The sequence below is a fragment of the Rattus norvegicus genome, chromosome 13 (assembly GCF_036323735.1).
Source record: "Rattus norvegicus strain BN/NHsdMcwi chromosome 13, GRCr8, whole genome shotgun sequence".
Taxonomy (NCBI): domain Eukaryota; kingdom Metazoa; phylum Chordata; class Mammalia; order Rodentia; family Muridae; genus Rattus; species Rattus norvegicus.
The window spans coordinates 63,481,928-63,509,239 of NC_086031.1; the positions used below are offsets into that span (position 1 = coordinate 63,481,928).

The 27,312-nt window shown below is 37.9% G+C and overlaps 1 pseudogene; it reads right to left on the reverse strand.

The window, feature by feature from the left end:
- Nucleotides 1-24,888: 24,888 nt before the first annotated feature.
- Nucleotides 24,889-26,240, reverse strand: LOC120096178 (uncharacterized; annotated as a pseudogene).
- Between the last annotated feature and the right edge of the window lie 1,072 nt (nucleotides 26,241-27,312).

Consider the following 27,312-nt stretch of genomic DNA (forward strand, 5'->3'; position numbering starts at 1 on the left):
CTGGGGCAGGGCAGGAATCATTTCCTTTCTTTGCATTACCTGAGAAACCAGGCTTTTTCCCCCTTTATTCTTTCTTATATATTACAATCCAACCCTGGTCTTTCCCTCTTCACTCCCCCTATTCTCTTACTCCAGTTCTGCAATTTTAAAAGGTGGCTCCCCATATTGAGGAGGTGATGCCCCACGTCAGTGCACTCACATACAAATCTACCCTGGAAAAAACTTCCAGTAGATCTACTATAATATCTTACCAAATTGCCTTATATATCCCTAATCCAGTCAACTTTAAACTTAAAATTGACAATATTTCCCTTCATTCCTTTTTAAATTTTTATTCATTCCCTTAGAGTACTTATTATTGGTTCTCTGATGCCATGAATAGAAAGAACATAGCATCATGATGTTCTCAACAGAAATTGAAGTCTCGAAACAAAATTAAATGTTCAGAACTCTGTGTTCAATAATCAAATACACCGGCGATGATGCCATATTGTTCACTTTGGGTGCTGTGGTTTGATTTAGAAATTGTCAAGTTTTGAGATTTAAAAATTTTATACTGTTCCTGTTTTCTCTGTAGGCTTCATGCTTGCAGCTGAGGATCTGAGCCTTTGGCTTCCTTTTTCTGGTTACCTTGCTGCCTGCTTGCTGCTGCCATGGTTCTCTCCATAACGGACTCTTATCCCTGTAAAACCAGAAGCTAACATAAAGTCTTTCCAATACAACTGTACTTTACCATGGTGGTGTCTCACAGCTACAGAAAAGTAACTAATTGCTATGAATTACACAAAGTAACTATTTGGTATGAATATTATGAGAATTCCTAAGTTGTGACAATAAATAGAAACACGTGCCTTTAAATTGACTGTCAGAAATTCTTGGGCAAGTAAGTCACTGGGCTCTGCTAAAAAGATATTATCAAACCAAAGTGCTCTGTATGGGGAGAATGTCAGGCAGAGTCTGCTGAAGGGACATGCAGTTTCTCTAGGTCACGTGCAGTATCATATCCTATTAATTATCTGCACCATTCCCCTTGCCTCAGAACAAAAGCTATGTAAAATAAGGACTTAGAGCACTTTGTTGTTTAATATTGTGACACTGAGAAGTATATATTTTGGAATCAAAGATCAATAAATATTTACTAAATTTGACATCCTTTTCCTCGCTGTATGGTTCACTATTCTTTTATCTACATCTCTCTTATTGCATGAAACAAATGAACCCATGATTAGCATCACATGTTACCAGTGTATTTTTTGTTTAAAAAATCAGTGACTTTACATTGACATCAGAGAAATGATCAAAAGGGAAGAGATGCAAAAATATTGGATCTTGGCTTGCCAGACTAATTTGGCAGTCCTGTGGACTATACCAGTAGCCTTTCCTTACATAATTTGAGCATAGACACTGGAACATATAAAGGCAAAGTATGTTCAAGAAGAATAATGAAAATGTGATAATGATCAATATTCCTTAGTATCTGCCTATTTGTAGAAAATGGGTATCCACTTAAAGCTAGTTGAGAAGGGAGAATTTAGTATCACCCAAAGAAATCCAGGGCAAATGCTGTATTAACAAATCACAGGAATTCCATAGTTCTCCCTCAGCCTCTCTGACACACCACACACACACACACACACACACACACACACACACACACACACAGACACATTTACAGACGTATGTAGGATGTGAGGACTGCATCATGTGTCTTCTTCCACTTTGAGAAAGTATAAATTTTATTATTTACCTACTGCATATGCGAAGTGCCAGCCTATGCACTGCTAAAGAATCTACTCATTGAAACACTGAAGTGACAAGCACTCATAACATATGTCCAGCTTTTAAATATCCATGCTTTCATATTTATTTTCCTAAACCTTTGACCCACTCATCTATCTCCCCACCCACTGGTTCAATGTGAAATTCTACAAAACAGAAGGAAAGACGATACTCATCCCAGTCTATACACAAAACACACACACACACACACAAACACACACACACCACACATGCACACACACATACACACACAGAGCTCAATTAGTAATTCTCAACAAATTTCATCAATTTAAATCCCATTGTATTTTCTAGGTCTGTGATGAAAATTTCAATTTACATCAGGGCTGTAAGAATCTCTTATCCCTGAATGTTAAATTGTTTTTTATTGGAAATTACATAAAATATCCAGACTATTTAGAAGCAGTTCTGAGATATGTAGTGTCTTTAAAAATAACAGGCATTTAACTATTACTATTATCATCATCATTATTATTATTTAATAACATTAAATAATTAATGATCACCAAATATCTTTATGGCCTTTTAGTACATCCTTTCTCTATAGTGATGGACTAAAATACAACAAACTCTAGTTACCTGTAGGTGAACTATAACATTTTGGAAAAATGCATTTAAATGGTGCTAGCACATGTTACCCTGAATTGCTGTCAAGAGAGCCAGGACTTGCAGAGCTTCGTCTGAGGACTTGATATTTTAAAACCCCTATGGCTAAAGGGTCAAAGAAGAGACAGTATATATTTATCATGAGGCACTTTATCTGCTTGGAAGCAGGATCACTTGATAATTCGCAGCAGTGTTTAAAAGGATAGTTTTAAAAATTAATTATCTGGAGGTCTTTGTTGTTAAGACAGTATAATAGGTTTTGATTAAACTTTGCAAGATCAGTAACAGAATTCCCTAAAGTGCTGCTGTGCCTAAGATGACTTGCAGCAGAGACTGGCTGCTTATTTATCAAAGTCATTTTCCTCTTCTCTTCCTGGAAAGGCTATTACACAGCCAGACTACATCCCAAGCTTTCTCTTACAGGTACGTATGGCAATGTGCTTGTGTAGTAGCTTGCAGAGTGAACATGGATAAAGGGTCCCCACTGAGAAACTTAGCTGGTGACTAGATCCAGCCTTCTCCTATGTCTGATAAGATGCAGAAGCCCCAGGAGACAACACTGGCCTGCAGCATCCAGAAGGACTACACATTGGGAGGATGCAGGAGATCTTGTCATTTGCATGATAGTTCATGTAAAAAAAAATACAATGCTATATAGCTAAAAATAGGCTTTTACTATGTAGCAAGAATTTTGAAAAACACAGAAATGTTTTTACAATATGGTTTCCTCTTAATCCCAGGTGTGTGATAGGGGGCTGCCTTAGATTGTCCACAGCAGCTGACTATGATTGGCCTTGGGCTCTAACAGGTTTTTGTGATTTTTCAAATCTGAAGGTAGTTTCTGTGAGGGTGTGATGTTTGGATGCTGTGCACTCTTCAGAAAGTATATCGATGTTGGGGCTCTGGGAGCGTGGTTGGTTGTTTGCTGTTGGTCGCAGTTTGTTAAATAGAGGCGCATGAAAAAGGAACAACAAGATGAAATTAGATATCATGACAGTGAAAATCAAATATGCCCCCAAACTCTAAGCCCCTAATCAACAGGAAGTAGTCGAAGGATAATAATTGCCCCTCCCCCCCATCCTTTTTTTCTCTCCCATCTAGTGTTAAGGGGTTGAAAGGGTAGAAAGGGAGTAGACAAGGGTATAAGAGAAAAGAACACAATGTAGGAAAAGTCAGCTGTAATGCTATAATAGGCTTACAACATTTTCTGATTCTTTTGCATAAAATTTAAATGTACATACATTTTTCATTCTAGTATCTACTAACAGATCTACAGAATATAAATTATATAAAATGAAATTATTTATTTTAGGTGGAAATCTGTAAAGAACTGATACACATGGAAAGAAGGGCAAAGCTGAAATGGAAACATAAGGCGTTTTTTTTTAATTATTGGGAATAGAGATCAAGCGTATTCTCCCGAATGATTCAAGGGCTTGGACGCTTCTTCTGCTCAGTAACTTGGTGTAAAAACGATGAGTCATTCCTACAGAAGCAGCGGTTGTGGGAACTAAGGAAGTATGTGCTGAGTGGGTATTTATAAACATGTTTATGTCACATTTAACACAGAAAAGATGAGGGTCCTCGGACTACTGGTCAAACAGTAAAAGGACCTCACTTATAACATTTGTTGCCAAACAGGGAGAAGTGTGTCCCTGCGGCCATGGAGTTTGGAGACTTTCCATGTGGATAAAGATTTATTCTAGTGCACTTTACTCACTAAATCATGAAGAGGACAGATCCAGTTGGAATAAACTCGAATTTGGAATATTGCATTTATGTGCCTGAAGGCTCATAACCTTGGACTCTGGAAAATCTCAACTCTCTTGAGACACTAAGCACACTCTTTTGAAGAGAGAACAGAAACATTGTCTATAGGAAAATCCCAGTTTTATATTTGAGTTTAGCCTAGACTACCCTGATATTACAGCCACTTGCCTTGTGTATCCACTCCTTTCAGCTACCTTTCTAGAGGTGTCACTAGAATTCCGAGTTTCACTCTTGAATAGTCTCAGAGCACAGCATACACATATCACATCCTTCTTCTTTTCCTCCTAGGGATAAACAGACCAGAGTTAAAGTTTTCATATTTAATTCCTGACACTCAACCTTCAAATGACAAGATTTCTGACAACTGGGTATTTATAAACATGTTGATGTTATGAAACAATCACTCTTTTAGAGCAATGGTCTATTCTGCATATACATCCTCAGATAACTCTGAGCTTATGTTTTTCAACCTCTCATCTGTCATATAAACTGCAAAGAGATATATAATTATTCTGTTCTTATCATCAGCTTTATTTTAAAGGTAGATTCTGCTGCTTATATGTAAAAACTTGACTAACTAAATTAGTCAGAACAGCAATGAGTCAAAGCAATCACCTCCTTGGCTTAAGTTATTTCTGTCAGGTTAATTTAATCATTGATACAATAGCTCACTAACATGCAGTACAATTTCCAAGACTGTAATGTTCATTTTTATAATTAATTAATTAATTTTTACACTGCAGATTTTATTCCCCTCTCAGTTCACACCCCCTCCTGATTCTTGCACATCCCCCAGATCTCTGCCCCTGCACCAGTCTCTACAAGGATGTCACACTATCCTACCCACCCCACAAGACATCTAAACTTCCTGGGGCCTCCAATGTCCTGAGGTTTAGGTGCATCTTCTCTGACTTAACCCAGACCCAGGAGTCCTCTGCTGTACATGTGTTGGAGGCCTCATCTCAGCTGGTGCATGCTGCCTGGTTGGTGAACATGTGTCTAGGAGATCGAGAGGTCTAGGTTAATTGACACTGCTCATCCTTCTACAGGGTTGCCCTCCTCTTCAGGTTCCTCTAGCTTTTCCCTAATTTAAGCAGAGGGCTCAGCAGCTTTTGTTCACTGGTTGGGTGCACATATCTGCATCTGACTCTTTCAGCTGTTTCTTGGGTCTTTTGCAGAGCAATCGTGGTAGATCCCTTTTTGTGAATGCCCCATAACCTTAGTAATGGTGTCAGCCTCTGGGGACACCCCTTGAGCAGATCCCACTGTGCCTGTCACTGGACCTTCTTTTCCTCAGGCTCTTCTCCATTTCCATCCCTGTATTTCTTTCAGACAGGAAGAATTATGGGTCAGAGCTTTGACTGTAGAACAACTCCATCCCTCACTTGATGCCCTGTCTTTCTGATGGAAGTGGGTTCAATAAGTTCCCTCTCCCCAGTGTAGGGCATTTCATCTAATTCCCACCCTACTTGAGTCCTGAGGATCTGTCCCTTCCCAGGTACATTCTAGAGCATTCTCCCAACCTCTTTCCTCCTGAGGTCATCTGTTTCCATTCTTTCTGCTGGCCCTTAAGGTTTTAGTCCTTTTTCCCCATCCCATACAAGATCATGTCCCCCTCTCCCACTATCCCTATCCTCTTTCTCTCCCCGCCCCTCTCTCTCCCCCTTTGTGGCTGTGTTCTTCTCCCTTTTAAATAGGACTGAGGCGTCTTCACTTGGGCCCTTCAGCTTGTCACCCTTTTTGAGTTCTACGTACTGTATCTGTTTTTATTGGTGTTCTGTGCTTTTTTTGACTAATATTCACTTATTAGTGAGAACATCCTGTGTATTTCCTTCTGAGTCTGAGTTACCTCACTCATCTATTTTCTAGTTCCATTTATTTGCCTGCAAATCTCAGGATGTCCTGCTTCTTAATAACTGAGCAGTACTCCATCTTGTAAATGAACCACATTTTCTGTATCCATTCTTCTGTTGTGGGACATCTGGGTTGTTTCCAACCTCTGGCTATCACAAGTAAGGCCGCAATGAACTTTCTGTGTTTGTTTAGAAATCCCTCTGATATATTAAACTCTAATCTCTAAAGATAGTTTTGAAAATGTTCGATTTCTTATTACTTCTCTGAGAATATTTGTGAACCCTTTTTTTTTATTAACTTGAGTATTTCTTATATACATTTTGAGTGTTATTCCCTTTCCCGGTTTCCGGACAAACATCCCCCTCCCCCCTCCTCTTCCTTATGGGTGTTCCCCTCCCCATCCTCCCCCCATTGCCGCCCTCCCCCCACCAGTCTAGTTCACTGGGGGTTCAGTCTTAGCAGGACCCAGGGCTTCCCCTTCCACTGGTGCTCTTACTAGGATATTCATTGCTACCTATGAGGTTGGAGCCCAGGGTCAGTCCATGTATAGTCTTTGGGTAGTGGCTTAGTCCCTGGAAGCTCTGGTTGCTTGGCATTGTTGTACATATGGGGTCTCGAGCCCCTTCGAGCTCTTCCAGTTCTTTCTCTGATTCCTTCAACGGGGGTCCCATTCTCAGTTCAGTGGTTTGCTGCTGGCATTCGCCTCTGTGTTTGCTGTATTCTGGCTGTGAACCCTTTTTTATATTTCTTCCTTTTGTATGCTTCACTTTTAAGGCAACATTATAGTTACAGAATAAGCAAGAATCAGAATTTCTCTCTACTTTTCTCCTGTGTTCAAGGAGTTAATCTATTTTGTTCACATCACACTGATATGATATATTGTTAACGTAATTTGAACCCGCACTTTTGAAATATTAAACAAAGTACATACTTTTGCTGGATCTTATTCTTTGTGTTTTAGAAGTTCATGTAATGTGAGAATGTATTACACAACTACTAGTACATCCTAATATAAAATAGTGTCCCTGTCCCTGTCCCTGGTCTCTTGGGCACCACTTAACTCCTAATCCTTGGAAAACTTTTTTTTTTTATTTTTCTTGGTTATGCTATTTATTTACATTTCAAATGTTATTCCCCTTCCCAGTTTCAACTCCACAACTCCCATCCCCCTCCACCCTACTTCTATTAAGGTGCTTCCCCAGTCACACCCCTCTCCTGCCTTGACTCAGAGCCCTAGAATTCCCCTTGGGATATAATTCCCTAGCTAGTTCTGGGGCATTGAGCCTTCACTGGACAAAGGACCTCTCCTCCCATGTTTTGCTTTAAGCACTGCTTGCACTGTCTAGAATGCTATAGATGTGAAACAATACATTACTTAGTCTTGTTTTCTACTATAAGAAATACCCAATTTAATAAAGATGGAGGAAAAATATTATAAAAAATTAATTAACATTTTAAAACAAAACAAAATAAAATCAATTGGCACAGGAAAGGGTTCCATTCATACTATACTACTAGGTAATAAATAGTTCAATACTAAGGAAAGTCAAGGCAGGAGGGTAAGTCAGGAATCTGGAGACATGGTGCTGAAGATGACATGGAGGAAAGCTACTTACTGGATCACACCTAATGGCTTACATACCCTGCTTTCCAATATAGGTAGGGCCACTTGAACAAGGCTGGCACCACTCAAAATGTACTGGACCCTCTGGTATAAAAAATTAGTCATGCAACTGCACACATGGCAAGGGGTAGGGGGAGGCAATATTTTATCAAGGGAGTTCTTCACTTCCCAAATAAGTCTCACTTGTATCAAAGAATTAACCAAGAAATATGAAAAAAAAACCCTTTCTGATACGAATTTTATCTCTCTCCCTCTCTCTCTTTCTCTGTCTCTCTCTCTATCTCTCACTCTTTCTTACTACTTCATTTCCATTAATTGAAAATATTAAAATGTGTTCTGGATACAGCTCTTTTGCCATTTGCATGTGTAAGGATGTTTGAATGATTCTAATTTCTAGTAATTATTGATAAATCTGTTATGCCTATTTGTAGACTTTTAAAACAGTTTTATTTTGTGACAGTCTCTCACCCTGTATTCAGTCTGACCTAGAACTCACCAGCCCAGGCTGGTCTGTAAATTGAGGTTCCTCTTGCCTCGACCTCAGTGATGGAATTGCAGGTATAAGCCACCATTCTAGGCTACTTGTGGGTTTTCTTTAAAGGTAAGATTTCAGCTATTTGTGGTAAGTGTGCAGAATCACAATTGCTACACGGAGGTATTCAGCTTTGTAAGATGCCATTTTTTCCTTTCTCTTGTGAGCAATGAATGATAGCTTCAGTTGCTCAACGTCCTTCTATGTCTTTGATATCAATAAAGAGGATCATTGCAGGTGTAATAGGTTTATGGTGATATATCATTTTATTCTGATTTTAGATCCTCAAGGATGTAAGTATGTTTTTCACATAATTTTGTGCTTTAGTTGTGTTCTTCAAGGGCTATGTGTTTAGACTTTAGACTTATTTTTGCTGTAGTTATTGTCTTTTCGTGATGAATTTTAAAGAAGTTAATTATTTTATATTTTGTCATCTTTCCTTTTGTAAGACATATATTTTGCAAAGTCTTTTCTAGTTTCTGAATTTATTTTCATTCTATTCCAATGACTTCCATATAGCAGTAGTATTGAATTATAATGTTAAGCTTATAAGGTCTTTATTCTTATTTAGACTATTTTTCCATATTATTCCTAAGTAAGCAGCAAATTGTAAATCAACTTTATTACCTCTTTTATTATATTGAGAGATATTCTAGAGTTTTCTGTTTATTAGTTCTAACCCATTTGCCTTTTGAATTAATTTTGTAAAAAGTGAAAGAGTGCATAATAGTTCAAGTTTTAACACTCAGATTTGTGCTGAATCTAGTTGTTGAAGAGTCTTTGTTCTTTAATAAAGCATGTATACTCTCCTGTGAACAATCATTTGACCACATTAGAAATAATTAGAATTAATATAGGGGGACCTAGCTCACTGTGGTGTCAACAATGTGCTGGTGGTTCTGGGAACGATACAAAATTAGGCTGCATGAAATGAAGGGAATTTAGTAAGGAGCTCTTTGTGATTGTTGCTTTTTCAGATCCTTCCTTAACCTTATTGAAAATGAACCATGATATGGAACTGCAATCTGAAATAGACACTTTAATCTCCAAATTGCTTTTATTCTATCACATGAACAGAAATTAAGCTAAGACATTGTCTTCTAATGTTTTAACTCTCAGTGTTTGCTTGTTCAGAGTAGCTTTGGTTAATCATAAAAAACATTATTCATGCCAATCACCAAGGTTCTTTTGAATGTGCCAATTTCACAAAACTGAATGATGGCCAATATCAAAATAATATTTTATGTACATATATTTGTATGCAATCATAGTGTGTTGATGCACATGTATATGTATGTGTGAAGACTAAAATTCAGTGCTGTAATCTTCCTGGATCACCCTCTACCTCATTCCACTGAAACTGGAGCTCCCTAACTGGACAAGACTATTTAGCCCACTATGTGCAGAGATCTTCTTTTCCCAACTCAGGGATTAAAGATGAGTGAAATTGTTCCACACAATTATTTGGTTGCCGTGGATCCAAACTTAATTCCTCATCCTTACACACACACAAATATTTACCCACTAAACCCCAAATCTAACCCCTAGTCAAAAATATTTTAGAACTTTTCTTATAATTTTATGTTTGATCACCACATATCTTTAGATCTTAAGGTTATACTTGAATTATGTATGACTTGTATGTATGTATTTATGTATGTTTGTTTGTCCCATGCTCAAGTAGCTTTTACATGCATTTTTTATTTCAGAACTTTATCACCAAGGATAATCATGCTGTCTCCAGCATCTCAATAGCATGAGGATATTTCATTTTTAGTGTTGTGTTACTGGCTCATTTTTAAGTTCATAAATATGGTACTTGTAGGTTAGTGGACTATATTCCCTAAAGCATATCTATGTTTATACAAGCTATGAACTGGTTCCTATCAGAATCAGTGAAATACATTGAATATTTCAGCAAGTATGTCTACCACCAAAATCTCTGATATTTTTCTTTTATATTTGAAGTCAGGGAAAGTGAAGAATTAAAAGCATTTGCTAAATGAGCTTTTATTTTTGTGAAGTAATGTAGAAATTATATAATAATCATAATTTCAATATTTTATTAGAAAATATTTTTGATGTAAAATAGATTAACAAATAAATAAGAATACATAAGGATATTTCCCATGTCTTATGAAACGTAAAATTAGACGTATCAATTAAAATTATAGTTTATTAGAAAATGCATTCATTTTATTCAGATAGTTGGTTATTCCTCCATATCTAAATTTTATGCTGACATAATTATTTTTTAAAAGATTCAGCATATTTTTCCAGTATTTCACTTGTATAATGCCATGCTACATTGTCAGTATAATAATTTAAGAAAGTAATTTTAATTCTATGAATTTAAAGGGATATTAAAATCATCTTACAACCTATATCATCTTCTTATTGTGCTACATTCTCCAACGTTATAGTCTTTTTTTCTACTATATTGAAATACGTTACCCTATAGGTTCTTCTTTAAGCTTACAGTTAATGTTCTATAAAATGCAATTACATGAATAAGGACCTGGTCAAAAAATCCTCGTTGGTCATATGAACTATTTTAGCATATTATACCATATATCTTATACAATATTTAGTAGTGTCAGTATAAGAATCCATTAGTATAAGCTACTATTATTTGGTCCTCATATTTTTTTAAATATCCTCATGAACGAATTTCTATAGCATGTTATTGACCTTGTTTAAGCTAAACATTCACTCGAATCTGTTCAGTTAGTATTTATTGATGCCTGATAAAAGTGGTATTTATGAAGCTCCAGACAGTAAAAGAAAGATAACAATGTATTCTATTAGATCCTCAGAGTTTAAACAAATATTTTCAGGCTTGCATTTTATTACGTTTCCTCCTTTGTGCTTAGAACCACAGTGATTATGAGTAATTGAATTATTAACTTCCCAAATCATATACAGGTGTGAGGATGGACTTCCATTGTCTAAATAGGATTCTCTCAAATTAAACCTATACATAATCAAATTTAAAGTTCATACATAATGTGTATACTTTTAAGTCCTCACTGTAGACCTTTATATATTGATTTAATATGACTTAATGGAGAGAACTGAGAAGACAATAAATATCACTTTGATAACAGGATGGTTACCAACAAAGACAAAGTAATGACAATCTAAAATAGTATTACAGAGTTACAAAATCACACAATGCATTTGAGATATTTTTCATTCATTTTACCAATTATGTACTAAAACATTGCACCGGTTTTTGAGAACATTAAAAGGTGTTTGCCCAGAAATGCAAGGTGTTGTTCAGAGTGCATGCTTTGGGGCTATCCAAGCCTAAGCTTTAGTTTTGTTTTTTGTGTTTATTTTCATAATCTTTCGGCTATGATGCACATAATGTGCTGTGCACACAATCAAACAAGGAAAAAAATGTCTAAACCTCATTCATAGTATAGCATATGACTCTTTATCCTAGACATTCAAATTTTAAAATTTCAAAACAAATCTTTCGAATGTTGCACCCATTTGTCCATTCACCTCTGTAGCCATAACATGATGGTGAAAAGGACACCTTACGATTACCTTTTGTAACAATTAAGTGAATTCTACTTAACTGAATTAAATCATGTATTTTCAGTGTTTACTTGATATTTGAATTTAAGAACATGTTTTCCATTATCTTTGCATATATGCATTTCTTTGCAGATCTGAATGTGAACCACAATGGTTTGCAATGCCTTACTATTGTGTGCATTCTACAAATGTCAGTATACTGAGTGCCAGGGACTGTTCTCTGTATTCACTAAAACTTGTATTTCTGGAAATGAATTCTCAGTAAAAAAAAAAAAGTTGAAGAAATTCATTTTTCTCATTCCGTAGAAGACCATTCAAAAATCAACATCACGTTTTGCAGAGGACAGAATGTAAATTTTTGTTTTCTTGACTACACGAACTAAACTATTACCTCATATTACTACAACTCTGTCATAAAAGCTTCTAAAATCTAGAAATATAGATCTTAAGAAGAGGCATCAGAGCTACTGAAAATGTCACATATCTTTATTTTAGTTATCAGAAGAGAAAGTGTTTCTTTGTATTGGAAAAAATATGGTAATTTAAATTGGTGTTTATTGTATTTTTCGATTTTTCTGAAGCATTAATGATAGTGAATTGATATAGAGGTGATATAGTACATGGGAAAAGTGTCTACTGTCATATGACAGAAGAAAGAGTTCTACAAATTGTCACTTGTTAAGTGTTTCTTTTACTAAGTTGCTAAAATGGTGTAAGAGTAGGAGTGTCTCTCCTCAAATCACATTACACACATACAGATAATAAAACTAAGAGAGATCTACACTCACATATACTCCTTTGTACCTGTCCAGCCAGTACAAAGGTAAACAGTTCTTTGAGTGGGAAGAGATAATTATAGAAATGACAGAAAATAAGACTGAGACCGGTTAGACATAGGGAGGACTGTCCAGACAGTACTGCAGCAGCACCATGTTCAATACTTTTAGATGTTATATACTTTCAGTATCGTGGGAAACAAAGTCACAAGGCCGCAGAGGCAATGGGTGATGGACATTTCATATCTCTACCCATCTTTTTTTATTACTGTTTTTTATTAACTTAAGTATTTCTTATTTACATTTCGAGTGTTATTCCCTTTCCCGGTTTCCGGGCCAACATCCCCCTAATCCCTCCCCCTCCCCTTCTTTATTGGTGTTCCCCTCCCCATCCTCACCCCATTGCCGCCTCCCCCCAACAATCACGTTCACTGGGGGTTCAGTCTTAGCAGGACCAAGGAATTCCCCTTCCACTGGTGATCTTACTAGGATATTCATTGCTACCTATGAGGTCAGAGTCCAGGGTCAGTCCATGTATAGTCCTTAGGTAGTGGCTTAGTTCCTGGAAGCTCTGGTTGCTTGGCATTGTTGTTCATATGGGGTCTCAGGCCCTTTAAGCTCTTCCAGTTCTTTCTCTGATTCTTTCAACAGGGGTCCTATTCTCAGTTCAGTGGTTTGCTGCTGGCATTCGCCTCTGTATTTGCTGTATTCTGGCTGTGTCTCTCAGGAGAGATCTACATCCGGTTCCTGTTGGCCTGCACTTCTTTGCTTCATCCATCTTGTCTAATTGGGTGGCTGTATATGTATGGGCCACATGTGGGGCAGGCTCCGAATGGGTGTTCCTTCTGTCTCTGTTTTAGTCTTTGCCTCTCTATTCCCTGCCACGGATATTCTTGTTGCCCTTTTAAAAAAGGAGTGAAGCATTCACATTTTGATCATCCTTCTTGAATTTCATGTGTTCTATTCATCTAGGGTAATTCAAGCATTTGGGCTAATAGCCACTTATCAATGAGTGCATACCATGTGTGTTTTTCTGTGATTGGGTTACCTCACTCAGGATGATATTTTCCAGTTCCAACCATCTTGATGCCTCCCTCTTCCTCCTTGTTCCTTCCACCAATGTTAGCAGAACCTTCAGTCCCTTGCTTTGAGTTTCAAGTGTATCCCTTCTTATTCTTTCAAGCATCAGCAGGCCAGGAAATCTGCCAGCAGACCCTGGCTTGACTCTGCCTAGCAGGGAAGCTGTCACAGAAGCAGGCAAAATGGCTCCCGACACTCCATTACACACACACACACACACACACACACACACACACACACACACACACACATATATAATGTAAAATAAAGAAAATGCATATCCAAGTATAAATGACTTTGTTTTGTCATCACAGATATAAATTTTACTTACACTTCTCAGTAATTATTTAACAAAATCTGAGAGATAGTTTTGTTTTATGATCTTTATATTTGTTGACAGATTTTCAACCATGTGAAAATTCCATTCCTACTGCTCTTATGTTCTAAATACAGCTGCACTCTGTTGGGTGGAAAAATTCAAACTTTATACCAGACAGATTTTAAAGATGTTTCTTTCCTCTTTGTATTTATGAATTAGTAAAATTGTCACAAGTAATCTTTCAGTGTTAAATATTTCCAAATATTTTGTTATCTAAATTAACATTCATACAGTGTTCTTTGGAAGATGTTTTGGGAAAAAAGCCTTTAAAAATGCTAATTCAAATTTAAAATAAATTCCTTACAAATATTTTGAACCTAATCTAGAACTTATCTGAACATACATGAAAATTCTACTCACACCTAGTCCATGCATGGCTTAATAAAGCAGGTATTCCATTTAATATTGGAAGACAGGCAATGTTAACACAATTTTCAATGTTGCATTATCATATTTAAACAGAAAAGACAGAGTAAAATGCAGCACAAAGCCAACACCAAACAAAACAAAGAGCTACAATTGCATAAAACACTTACCACAATGCCTTGGTGAATATGGCAGTTTTTGGGACTCATTGAGAGAGAGTAAGTGAACATGAACGTGGATACGTGAAACTCAAAAGTTTGAAGCCATATTGAAATAAGACCCTTTAATAATATACCGTGCTTAGGTTATAACTTTTTGCTTTATTAAGATTTTAATTTCTTTGTGATATTGGGTTGAATCAAATATTCATTACACATCCATACAAGCATATTTTTGACCTTATTTTAAAAGATTTTTTCAATTTTATTTTAAAGATAATTCCAATTTCATTTATTTTTATTTCATACCCAACCACCATGGTTATTACATTTATTCTTTTCTAATTTTTATATTTTCTGAGATTTTCATATAGCATATTTTGGTGATATTGACTCTTCAATCCGTACTACTGCTCAAAACCATTCCTGATACTTTTTTTTCTTGGATATTTTATATACTTACATTTCAAATGTTATCTCCTTCCTGCCTCCCCCTCCCCTGCAACAGCCACTGTCACATTTTTTTATTTTGATCTCACCAAGTACAGTTCATGTTATTCATGCACATTTAGATGCATGGTCTTTGCTGGAGGATAGTCAACCCACCAGGACCGTGTCCTTAAAGAAAACTAGCACTCCTCCCATCCGCTATGCAATGCCAATAGTTCCTTATCGAGTGTGGAACTTTATTCCCACCTCCTCTGTCCATGTTGGGATTTTGTCTGGCTTGATCTTGCACAGGTTTTATTCATGTTGTCTCAACAGTTATGAGCATTTAGGTGCAACTGCCCTGCTGTGTCCTGTAAACAGTTTCTTGCAGTCATTCACCATCCCTATCTCTTATAACTTCTCCTCCTTTCTTCTTCAATGCCCCCTCTTGTATGAATTGCCTTAACTGGCCTATTGTGCATTCTCCCAAACTACCTGTAGTTAATATTATATTCTACAGAAAGAACTTATATATCTTTGTTATTTATTTAAATGGAATCTTGAGTAAATATAACATTTAAATACCAGTGCTGAAGGAACTTAAAACAGGATAACCAGAAAAGAGAAAGAAGTATCTGAAGATAAAACTTCATACAGACCATGAGTAAAATAACATAAGCATATCCAACAGCTGCTAAATGAAGTGATATGTCAAATTGGATAGATTAGTCTAGATTGATTAACTTTACAGTTAATGAAAATGCAAATGAGCAAACATGACTTGAAGACATGTGGTAGCATCATTTGTTAGACAATCCCAATCATCTTCTAAATAGTTTATCCATTCCATGGTTCATTTGTTTTTCCCCCTTTAAAGTGAATGGCAAAAATTAACTTTGAATTTATAAAAAAAAAAAAAAACTTAACATCTAATACGTATATATCCATGCCTTCCTTCTGGAGTCTACTAAAAAGAAACCAAAACAAAACCAAAAGTCCTACATTATAGACATGGAAGTTTGTCCCCATCCGTATTTACTCCAACTCTGGCTTCCTTCTTATGCTTCCTAATCTTGACTTCTTTCTGTTTGGTTTTTCCAGCTTTCATTGAACATTCACATTTGATTTAAATATAAAAATAAATTAAGGTTGATTTCTTTTTTAACTTTTTTTACATAACAAATGTTTTCCCCTTTTCCAGTTTCCCTCCATGAATCCCCCATCCCTTTCTCTATCCCCTTTGCCTCTAAGAGGGGGCTTACCCATCCACCCACCCACACACTGCTGCCTCACCCCTCTAGCATCTCCATTTTCTGAGGCGTCAAGCCTCCACAGGCCCAAGCAACTCCCCTCCCACTGATGTCAGATTAAGACAGTCCATTGCTACATATATAGAAGAAGCCATGAACTTGCCCATGTATACACTGGTCGGTGGTTTAGTCCCTGGGAGCTCTGAGGTTAGTTGATATTGTTGTTCTTCCTCTAGGGTTGCAGTCCCTTTCAGCTTTTTCAGTCCTTTCCCTATTCCTTCTATTGAGGTCCCTGGTTTGAGACCAATGTTTGGCTGTGAGTATCTGCATATATCCTAGTCAGGCATTGCAGAGCCTCTCAGAGGACAGCCATCCAAGGCTGTTGTCTGCAAGCACATCTTGGTATCTGCAATTAAAACAAAATAGTGTCAGAGTTTGGAGTCTGCAGATGGGAAGATGAGATGGATCTCAAGGTAGGGAAGTCTCTGGGTGGCCTTTCCTTCATTCTGTGCTGTTTTTGTCCCTGCATTTTCTTTAGACATGAACAATTATGAGTTAAAAATTTTGAGATGGTTGGGTGGCCCCATATCTAAGGTTAAACTTCTAAACCATCTTGTGTCATGGAAGTCCCCATGATGCCCTTTTTCAATACCACTTCATAAAAATAGAGCTCACAGAAATACATAATTAGGCGTTGATTTGTTCCTATCTTCATTAGACTTATAACTTGTAGACATGAATGGACTTTCACTGAGTGGGCTTGCATAAGAAGATCAAGTTTAATGCCCTGTACATATTTGCAAGTAAAGCATGTTTGCACTCAACTGTGCTCACCAGTAAAGTGCATTCGAATCCAAAGATACTTTCTTCCTTTTTTTTTTTATATAATACAACTTTTACAGTTGATGCTACATGCACTGGTATGTAAAATAATTAAATGTTCCTTACACTCTTTATAAAACTTCCCAATGTACACTGGGAATGTTAATAAGGATAGTTGTCAAGCAAATGATGAGTAGGTTTGACATTGACTAAAACAACTGTCTCAGACTTATCCCATAACTTGGGAAATTGTAGAAAAACACTTATTAGGCTCAAGCCATGAAGATCTGAATCAATGCCCAAGGCTGACAATTGAGCATTTACAGAATTATGGGTCATTAGTTTATAATTATGAACATGAAAGTGAAAGAAACAGTGTCCTAGAAAAATGTCAGGTTTTATCACCATACTTATTCCTGTATATTTGTTAAGTAAACCTTGTTTGTAACGTCTGGGCATGGTTCATAAGCATCAATATCTTACAAGAAAGAATTTTCGATGACTTAATGCAAGGAAGAATTTTATTTTCAGTGCGTAGAAACCAAATGAGTAAAAATATCAGTATATTAATTAATGTTTTATATAACTATTTGTCCTATATTTCCCATATCATCAGTTGGTAATATTTCTATCAACACAATATAGACACTGTAGGCTCTGGTCTAGATTTACTTTTCTCTCCAGTAACTATACAGTTGAGTAATCATAGCTTTAAATTTTTAATGATTTATCAAATTTATCCTACAATGAATACTATTAACATTGTATCCTTGGTAGCTTTTACTTGTTCTGCTAAGTATTTGGCATCACTCTAAAATTAGAAAGAGAAATGGAAACTACTGGGAGAATTTTAATACTAAAACTTTTATATATATATATTTTATATACATATATATGTATGTATGTATAATGAAACTAGAAAAAATTGACACATTGATCTCATTCCTGATTGTCTAGGAAACATTTCAGTTTTACTTCATTTAATATAAGTTGATTGTATGATTTGCACAATAAGTCTTTATTGTGATAAGATATATTTCCTCTACTGTCTTAAAAGATTTTTCTTACTGTCTTAAAAGATTTATTCCTTTTTTGTAATTTATTTTATATTTTATATATTATTTATTTATTGCTGACTTTCAAGACAAAATTGGTATCTTGACCTTTGTGGATTTTTTTCTTTTTTTGGTTTTTGTTTTTAATTTTATTTAAATTTAAACTTACATCTTGCTTGCTCACTTTCCATCTCCTGGTCACTCTCATGCAATTATTTCCCCCTCCCCTTCTCCGCTCAGCAGGTCTCCCCCTCTCCCTTGCTCCACACTTCCCTCAGGTAGCCCAATTCTGGCACTTCAAGTCTCTGCAAGGCTAGGTTCTTCCTTTCCCACTAAGTCAGGCAAGGTATTAAAAGATATTGAACTTTGGCAAAGTACACTTATTGATACGACTGCACGATTTCTGTTTGATGTCTACAGATTGTGTTACATTTAATTGACTTGTGTATGTTGAGCCTCTATTGCAATCTGTAATGATATCAGTAATGGCATTGGATATAATGTTTGTAATTTGTAGTTGTTATTTGGTTTATAGGCATTTTACTGAGGATTCCTTTATCAATCTTCATTAGATGCCATTATCTAGGTGTTTTTGAGGGGGGGTGATATTTTCTTTATTTGCATTTCAAATGTTATTCCCTTTCATGGTTTCCCTTCTAGAAACTGCTGGCTGTCCTATTCCCCCCTCCCACTGCTTCTATGAGGGTGCTCCCCACCCACCTGCTCTCTCCTGCCTTCTGCCCTAGCATTTCCCCTTCACTGGGGCATCAAGGCTTCCCAGGACCGAGGGCCTTTCCTTGGTCCAGCAATGCCATTCTCTGCTACGTATCCTGCTGGAGTCATGAGTTGCTCCATGTGTACTCTTTGGTTGGTGCTTTAGTCCCTGGGAGCTCTGGTGGATTTGGTTGTTTGATAATATTCTTCCTATTGGGTTGCAAACCCCTTCAGCTCCTTTGGTCCTTAACTAACTCCTCCACTGGGGAACCCCATCCTCAGTTCAATGGTTGGCTGCAATCTGCCTCTGTAATTGTCAGGCTCTGGCAGAGCCTCTCAAGCAACAGCTATATCAGGCTTCTGTGAACATGCACTTCATAGCATCTGCAGTATTGTCGGTAATTGGTGACTGTATATGGGATGAATCCCTATGTGGGGCAGTCTCTGCATGGCCTTCCCTTCAGTGTCCGTTCCACACTTTGTATTTCCTCCTGTGAATATTATTCAGTTCAAAGAATGAGTTGAATAGCATTCCTTTCTTTTCTCCAATATGGAATTGTATGAGGAACATTGTGTCGGTTATCTTTAAAGATCTGGCAGAACAGCAGTAGGAATGATGTCTTTGTTTGGTGTCTGCAGATGAAATGGATACCTAGGTGGGGCCGTCTCTGGATGGCTTTTTCTTCTGTCTCTTCTCCACTCTTTGTCCCTCCATTTTCTTTAGAAAGGAGCAATTCTGGGTTAATATTTTTTTTAGATGAATTGGTGAACCCATCTGGATGCTTGCAGCCAACTGTCAGATTGAGCACCAAGACCCCAATGGAGCAGTTAGGGGAAGGATTGAAGGAGCTGAAGGGGATTATAACCCCATAGGAATAACAACAATATCAAATGCCAGAACTCCCAGAGCTCACAGGGACTAAACCACCAACCAAAGAGTACAAATTAGAGAGACCCATAGCTCCAGCTGCATATGTAGCAGAGGATTGCCTTATCTGAGATCAATGGGAGGGGCTGCCCTTGTTCCTATGGAGGCTTAATGCTCCAGAGTAGGGAGATGCTAGTGCAGTGAGGCCAGAGTGGGTGGGTGGTTGGGGAGAACCCTCATAGTAGGAAGTAGAGGGGTAATATAATAAGTGTTTTGTAGAGGGGAAAACTGGAAGGGGGAGAACATTTGAAATGTGAATAAATAAATAAATAATAAAGAAAACTTTAAAAAGAAAAATCTGTCAAATTTGGCAGTAAGTCTGGACTCTACTAGGCTATCCATTGGCTGTTGCTCTTCATAAATTGACAGCAAAACCCTCATTCCTGAAGACAAAATGTATGTAACCCATTGTACATAGAGATATTTTGCTGGTTTCTACATAGACCCTTTACCCCTATTTGGGAGTATCTTTGTGACAGGAAAGTACTCTGCATGGTATGAAAAGAGAATGTGTATTGCCTTCATGCTGTGCTAGGGCAAAAGGACCAAAGTTTGTGAGATTAACCAACCAATAACTGATTTGGGTTAAGACACACTCAACAAGTATGTAGAATACCTATCTAGCAGTGCTTATGTGACCAAGAGCCTGAAACTATATAGGCCAGGGATCAGAGAGGAGTTAAAAATAAATAATAATAAAAATAACAAGATATAATAATAAAAGGAATAAAGGTATAAAGGTAGATTCTTTTAAAAAATCATAAGGAAGTAAAATATCATAAATTAAATCTATACATGCAAAGGAATGTGTGAAGTGTGATATAAATCATATGGAATACCATGAACCACATAAGTAAATACAAGAAAGAAAAACAATATTTCTAAGAAACACTTCTATTTTCTTTCTTAAATAGACTTTTTCATTAATCTTATGAACCAAGACATTATGGAAGAATAGCCAGTGCTTTTAACCATTGAATGAATCTCCCCAGCCCCTTTTCTTTCTTTGCTTTAAGCATTTGTTTAGTGTGTGTGTGTGTCTATGTGTGTGTATGTGTGTGTGTGTGTGTGTGTGTGTGTGTGTGTGTACAGGTGTTTGTGTGGACTATGAAAGTGTGCATGTGCCATGCTATGCACCTGAAGGCCAGAGGACAACTTTATGAGTAAGTTCTCCTTACATACTGAGGTTTGCCGAATGCCCAATGAGGTCTTCATTCCTGACACAAATGTTTTTATATATTAAGCCATCTCATTGACCCTCAGAAGAGCATCTTTTCTGTGTAGAGCAGAACTGTAGGAGCAGTAATTAGTACTGTATTAAGATGCACAATACCAATTATCACCTTTGTTAATATGAAAATCAATGAAAATCCGTTTATTATCTGATTAAATTTTGATGTGTTTACCTTTGACCCTTTAATCATTAAATTCTGTCTTAGTAGCAGTATTTTAACATTCACTTTTCTGTTTTTGGAAGAAAGTATAAAATGAAAATATGAAGATTTAAAGAAGAAAAAAATCATGACTCTCACATTTCTTTCTGCTGCTGTTCCTTAGAGCTCATTACCATCCTATAATTATGGACTCTTCTCAGAGATTTATATTCTTTACCTTTTATATTTTGAGAAGCTCTTTAGTAAAATTATGCAGCATCTGTAAAGCTTAATGTACTAAAATAAATAACTTTGCAGAAGCAACTATCAGCACATTGTGCAGAAATTATGTCTATTTGTGAATCCATTTGAATATCCTTTCATCTGCAACTATCATTTGACATTACATTACATATTTAAAGTTTTAAATTAACAGGGATTTGGCAAATATGCTTAGAAACCATGATGTTAAATGTTCTAAAACAGCAGAGGAATTCCTAAAGATGCCTTTTTTATATAATGTATTTTATCAACTAAGCACTTCAATAAAACTATTTAGCAATGCATTCCTTAGACAAGTATACCTGTCCCACATGGGTATATAGCCCATATATACAGTCACCAAAACTAGTTAGGATTGATGAAGCTAATAAGTGCATGCTGACAGGAGCTGGATATAGCTGTCTTCTGAGAAGCACAGCCAGAGCATGTCAAATACAGAGGCGAATGCTAACAGTGAACCATTGAACTGAGAACAGGATCCCCGTTGGAGGAATTAGAGGAAGGATTGAAAGAGCTGAAGGGGCTTGCAACCCCATAAGAACAACAATGCCAACCAACCAGAGCTCCCAGGGACTAAATCACTACCCAAAGACTGTACATGGACTGACCTATGGCTCCAGATGCATATGTAGCAGAGGATGGCATTGTTGGGCACCAATGGAAGGAGAAGCCCTTGGTCCTGCCAAGGCTGAACCCCCAGTGTAGGGAATGTTGAAGGGCAGAAACTGGAGGTAGTGGGGAGGGGAACACTCTTATAGAAGACAGGGAGGGAGATCGTTAGGGGGCTTATGTCCAGGAAACCGGGAAGGGAATAACATTTAAAATGTAAATAAAAGAATCCAATTAAAAAAAAAGAAAAAGATATCAGGACAGGAAAGGAAAACAATCGAGAGAGAGAGAGAGAGAGAGAGAGAGAGAGACATCTAATACTTAAAATTTTTCTAAATATTTTTACACACAAGTCAAAACTTTATTTGTCCACAGCAGAATTCAGTGACATAACTAAGGAAAGCAAAGGTTGGAGGCTAATATACACAGAACCTTGTTCACATTGCAGCCTCAAGGAAGCATTGATCCTGTCATCACATGACATCTTTTTACCAGCAATGCCATGTCCAACTTCTCCCTAAGGGTCTTACAGTGATCAGGGCACCTGGTTTTGGCAACACCAGTTCTCAAGCCCCATGGGGTCCTCTTCCCCACTCCTGGTACATTCCATAGTCAACTGGTCCCTACAACACCCCTGTGGGATAGGTAAGATGGACAATTACCTCTTCCCACTTTAGGTGAAGAACTTGAGTCACAGAATAGTGAAAAGCTGTTTGGAGGACACAGCTGGTAATCCCAAAGATGTGACAGGACCTCCAGTCTGCCTTCCTGCACCAGGCCTCCACCATGCACTGTCTCCTCTGCTGTTTTGTGTGTCTTCTGGTTAACTCTTCAGGACCCTGAGGTCTATCTAATTTTTTGGCTAGTCTTCCCAATCAGGGTTTTCAAAATACCTCAAGTTTAATTCCACTTCTGTTCCTTAACATGTCTCCTCTGTCAACCAGGTACTTATCTATATTCTGTCACCATGAGATCCATATGCCATAGGTCTAGGTTTCCCTAAAGTTTTTTTTTTCAGAAAACTAATATCTACATTAGCTTTATTTGCTTACAACAGATATTCATCTTTCTTCTTTCCATGTCATGGTCTAAAATAAGAGACATCACACACTTAAATACCCACTTCAGTGAAAGAAAGCCATCCTTGGATGTCTAGTATAATGCTTCGAACTTTTCACCAGTATACTGATGAACACCAATCTATACAGGGCCCTTAAATACAATCGTAAACACAATTTCAAACAAATTATAGTATAAGAATACTATGGGTAGCTAACCTCCATTTTTACCTTGTTATTTAACATTTTACCATGTTATTTAAAATTCTAGAACTGATAGGTATTATAAAAAATTATCTAGTAATAATTACTCAACTTAGATATAAAATAAATCGAGGCACATAAACAGTAAGTGGTTTGCCCAAAGTAAACAGTTCAGACTGGCCCGGAGTTGTACGGGTATGAGAAGATCCTAGTGTACTGCACAGCACACTCTGCTCATTTAACCAGTACTCATTCTTACAGCAGCTGGCTCTGTGCCACTTATTCCTGGTCCCAGGAGATTCGATGTTTGTTTTGTCTTTTTATTGACTAATTTACATTGCCACCTTCAATGTAAGTACCTTCCCCTTCCTCCCCTCCCCCTAAAACCGAACCCCTCCCAGTGCACCTGTTCATTTTCTCCCAGGATCCTAATTGAAGGAGTGCATTTAAAGCCCTCAAATTCGTTCTTGTGTGTTCTAGAGTACTATAAGACACACTCAAATCAGTTCAGTGAAGGCCAATAATCTTGAAGTGTAAAGGGTTCCTTACTTTCCCTCAAGGACATGAGCCTGTGTGAGGGATGCACCCTTGTTCAGGGCTTATTTTTAAAGAAGCTGTCTCTGGACAGAGTTCTTTATTGCCTTGCTTTGCCCTCAAGCAGAAGGGCAAAGGAAAATGATCTTTTCCACCGTACCCACTAATTCTAAGAACTCTGTTTCTATCACTTAAGGAAAAAAGTTACCCTGAATCTAGACTTACTCTCAATAACATGTTAGGCCCCAAACCAAACACCAGCTGATGGAAACAAATGCAGTCAGCCACCGATTGGAAATGGATATAATCCAGGCTATGTCCATGTTCAAGTGGCAAGCACAATTTAAACACTCAGTTTGTGCATCTAAGGAGGCTCAGATAATACTAAATGCAAATAATTTACTCAACGCTTTCTACTTTATAAAACAGGCAATATATGACCATATCAAAGTCTGCCAATAGGAAACGTTTACTTCCCACAGTGCTGAATTAGAACCACAACTCTGTAGAGACCAGGAACTAGTAAACTGAAGGAGGGGAAGCTGGTTGGACTAAGTTTGCTGGTCAGTAAGTCAGGGATACAGTAGTGAAAATGTAAGAGGCAAAGACACAAATGCAGTTGTGCCTACACTAGTGAAGCCACAGAGAGCTGTGAGAAGTTGAGACCCCAATCTAAGAGGCAAACAAATTAAACTGATAAAGATTCAAACAATGAGGTCAGGGGATACCACTCCCTTTCTGTATGTTGTAAACAATGAATGTGCTTACCCCAGGTCACCTTAGCCAAGGGCAAAGGCAACAAGAACTTCCACATCTATAAGCCACTTGATCTTCAAACAACCTTATGTTGTAGCCAGGGTAGGAATAACTACTGATTCCCTTGAACAGATGAGGAGACTATTATAGAGGTAAAGAAAATTTCCTCACCATAGTGAGGAACCCAGGACAAGCTAACTCATGCATTTGGTTCCTTCTGGTTTCCACTAGGGCACCCTTTCCTTCCCCAAAGGCTTTTCCATTGGTGGAGGATCTAAGGGAAAGAGATTTACCACTCTTCTGCAAATTAGTTCATCTATTTTTTTTCCTGAAGACACAGAGCCAGGGTTGTACCAGTTTGGGGAAAATATGCATTCAATCCTCTCCTAGCTTTTGGTATTTGAAAGCAACCTCTGAAGCAGCTTCTCAAACCCTAGCTGGAAAGCCCCAGTTGCTTCTTTCACTACTGTCACCAAGGCTCTGACAATGATAACAGCATCACTGCACAGCTCATTAGCAGTGTCTTGCAGGGCACTGGCCTCCTTACAAATAACAACCAGCTTCTCTTCCTCTCTCTTGCAGAGTTCTCATGCTAACTCAGTTGCAACGGTTATGGCCACTGAGCATGCACGTTCTTTGCCTTGCCCACCGTGAAGGAGGCTCACTGGTCAGTGTTCTATCTCCGCCAGAGAGCAAACCAACTGTGGAAGAGAATTCTGGAGGCTGTGCTCTGGAGGCCATCCAGAGATGGTTCCGGCTGGTGCTGGGTCAGGTACTGCATACCCTGGACACACCCAGTCTGGTCATGGGGTTGCTCTGACAGGGAGCAACTGTGCCTCTAAATGGATGGTGGGAGCTGCTGTAGCTGGGGGTCTCTGGAGAGCACCCTGCCAGCTAAGATTAATCCCAGGAGTTCTCAAAGTTACTTCTCAGCTGACAATTCTCTTCTGATTCCTTAACTATTAAAAACCACACTAATGACTAGCTGCCTGAGTACTTTTTTGCTTTCCAAATATTGGTTCCTTCTTCCCCTAAGTTGTCATTAGCCATTAAATTCTGATCACAGTGCTTGACCCAAGCAGTCCTTTTTAAAGTTGTGTGAGTCAGACACTATCTGATATCCAAGAAGCTGATCCAACAAATGATAAAATTGACAGGGCAGTGGATGCCCGTATTTGTGGCATAGTCAACATAGACCTTCAGAACGTTGAACCTGGAGCAGCAACTGCATTTTGTGTGGCAGAATCCTTGTTGCTGCATCTGCTTAGACTCGTTCTGATAGACATCTGTGTTATGATCCATAGTCTGAAGGCATTGGATGTACTCTACATTGCGTAATATGGAGAGAAGAGTTTCTGTTGCCTGTCTGGACCAGCAGATGCCTGCACTGCTCTTGGTGATGGGCCACAGTAGGCAGAAAAGGAAGGCTACTGAAGCTAGTTCCTGGACAAAAAAGGATGAGGTTTGAAGGCATGAAGAAGTTATGTGTGCTCTCAGCACATTTCCAGGATCCAGCCAATTTTTCTGCTCAGAACTAGTTGCTTAGAACACAGGTCTGAGGACCACACTTTTGGTTTCTCGCTACGATCTGTTTTACTTTCATTACTGTGCTTGAGACAATTTCTTATTCTGCTTTCTTTTGCTGCAGGCCCAACTACCTATTCATTTTCCAAGTGAGCAATGATGTCTGATCTGAGTCTATCCCCTGCATAATGTGCAATCACTTCTGCACCGCCATCCTTCTAGACATCTACATAGACTGATGTGTAGCCCACTTAAACTCCAATTGCAGCCATGAGATAGTGGAGACCAGGGCAACTCAATGAAGGAGCTTGCAGCAGCCACAGCTAGCCTCATCAGAATAAGCCCACCCATTAGGCACTGCACATTTTCTAATTTTCAATGAACATCTTCAAAAGCAAATTAATTTCCAAATCACAGTGTACTTACATAACCTATACTAGTACATACAGGCACCAAACTATTGCAGATGCCAAGAAGTGCTTGCTGACAGGAGACTGATATGAATGTCTTCTGAGAGGGGTTCTGCTAGAGTCCTACTGATACAGATGAGGATGCTTGCTGCTGGCCATCAGACTGAGCACAGGAACCCCAATGGAGGAGTGAAAGAACTTAAGGAGATGAAGGGGTTTGCAGCCCCATAGGAAGAACAATGTCAACCAACCAGACACCCCAGAGATTTCAGGGACTAAAACACCAACCATAAATTACACATAGAGGGACCCATGGCTTCAGCCACATATGTAGCACAGGATGGCATTGTCTGTCATCAATAGAAGGTAAAGTCCTTGGTCCTGTGAAGGCTCAATTCCACAGTATAAGGAAATGCCAGGGTATTGAAGTTGGAGTGGGTGGATGGGAGGGGGATCATCCTCATAGAAGCAGTGGAAGGGGGGATAGGAGATGGGGAAACCAGGAAAGGGGATGACATTTGAAATGTAAATACATAAAATATCTAAAAAAACTTTTTAAAAGAAATAAACAATCCATAGACACAATCATATATATACTCAGCACAAAATAAAAATTCATTGTGAGCCATCTGGTTGAATTCTAACAAAATAAAAATAGCACAAGAATTAAAATGCATATAATGGCTTGAAAGATGGCTCAGTGATAGGTACACTTGCCACAAAGCATGACATTCTGGATTCAGGCTCAAAGACTCTGATAGGGGAACGAGAAAGCCAACTTCCTTGGTATCCACATGAATATGATGGGACATGCACACATACACATGCATTCATATACAAACAAAAAAGTGAATGAATACACAAAATTAAAATTAA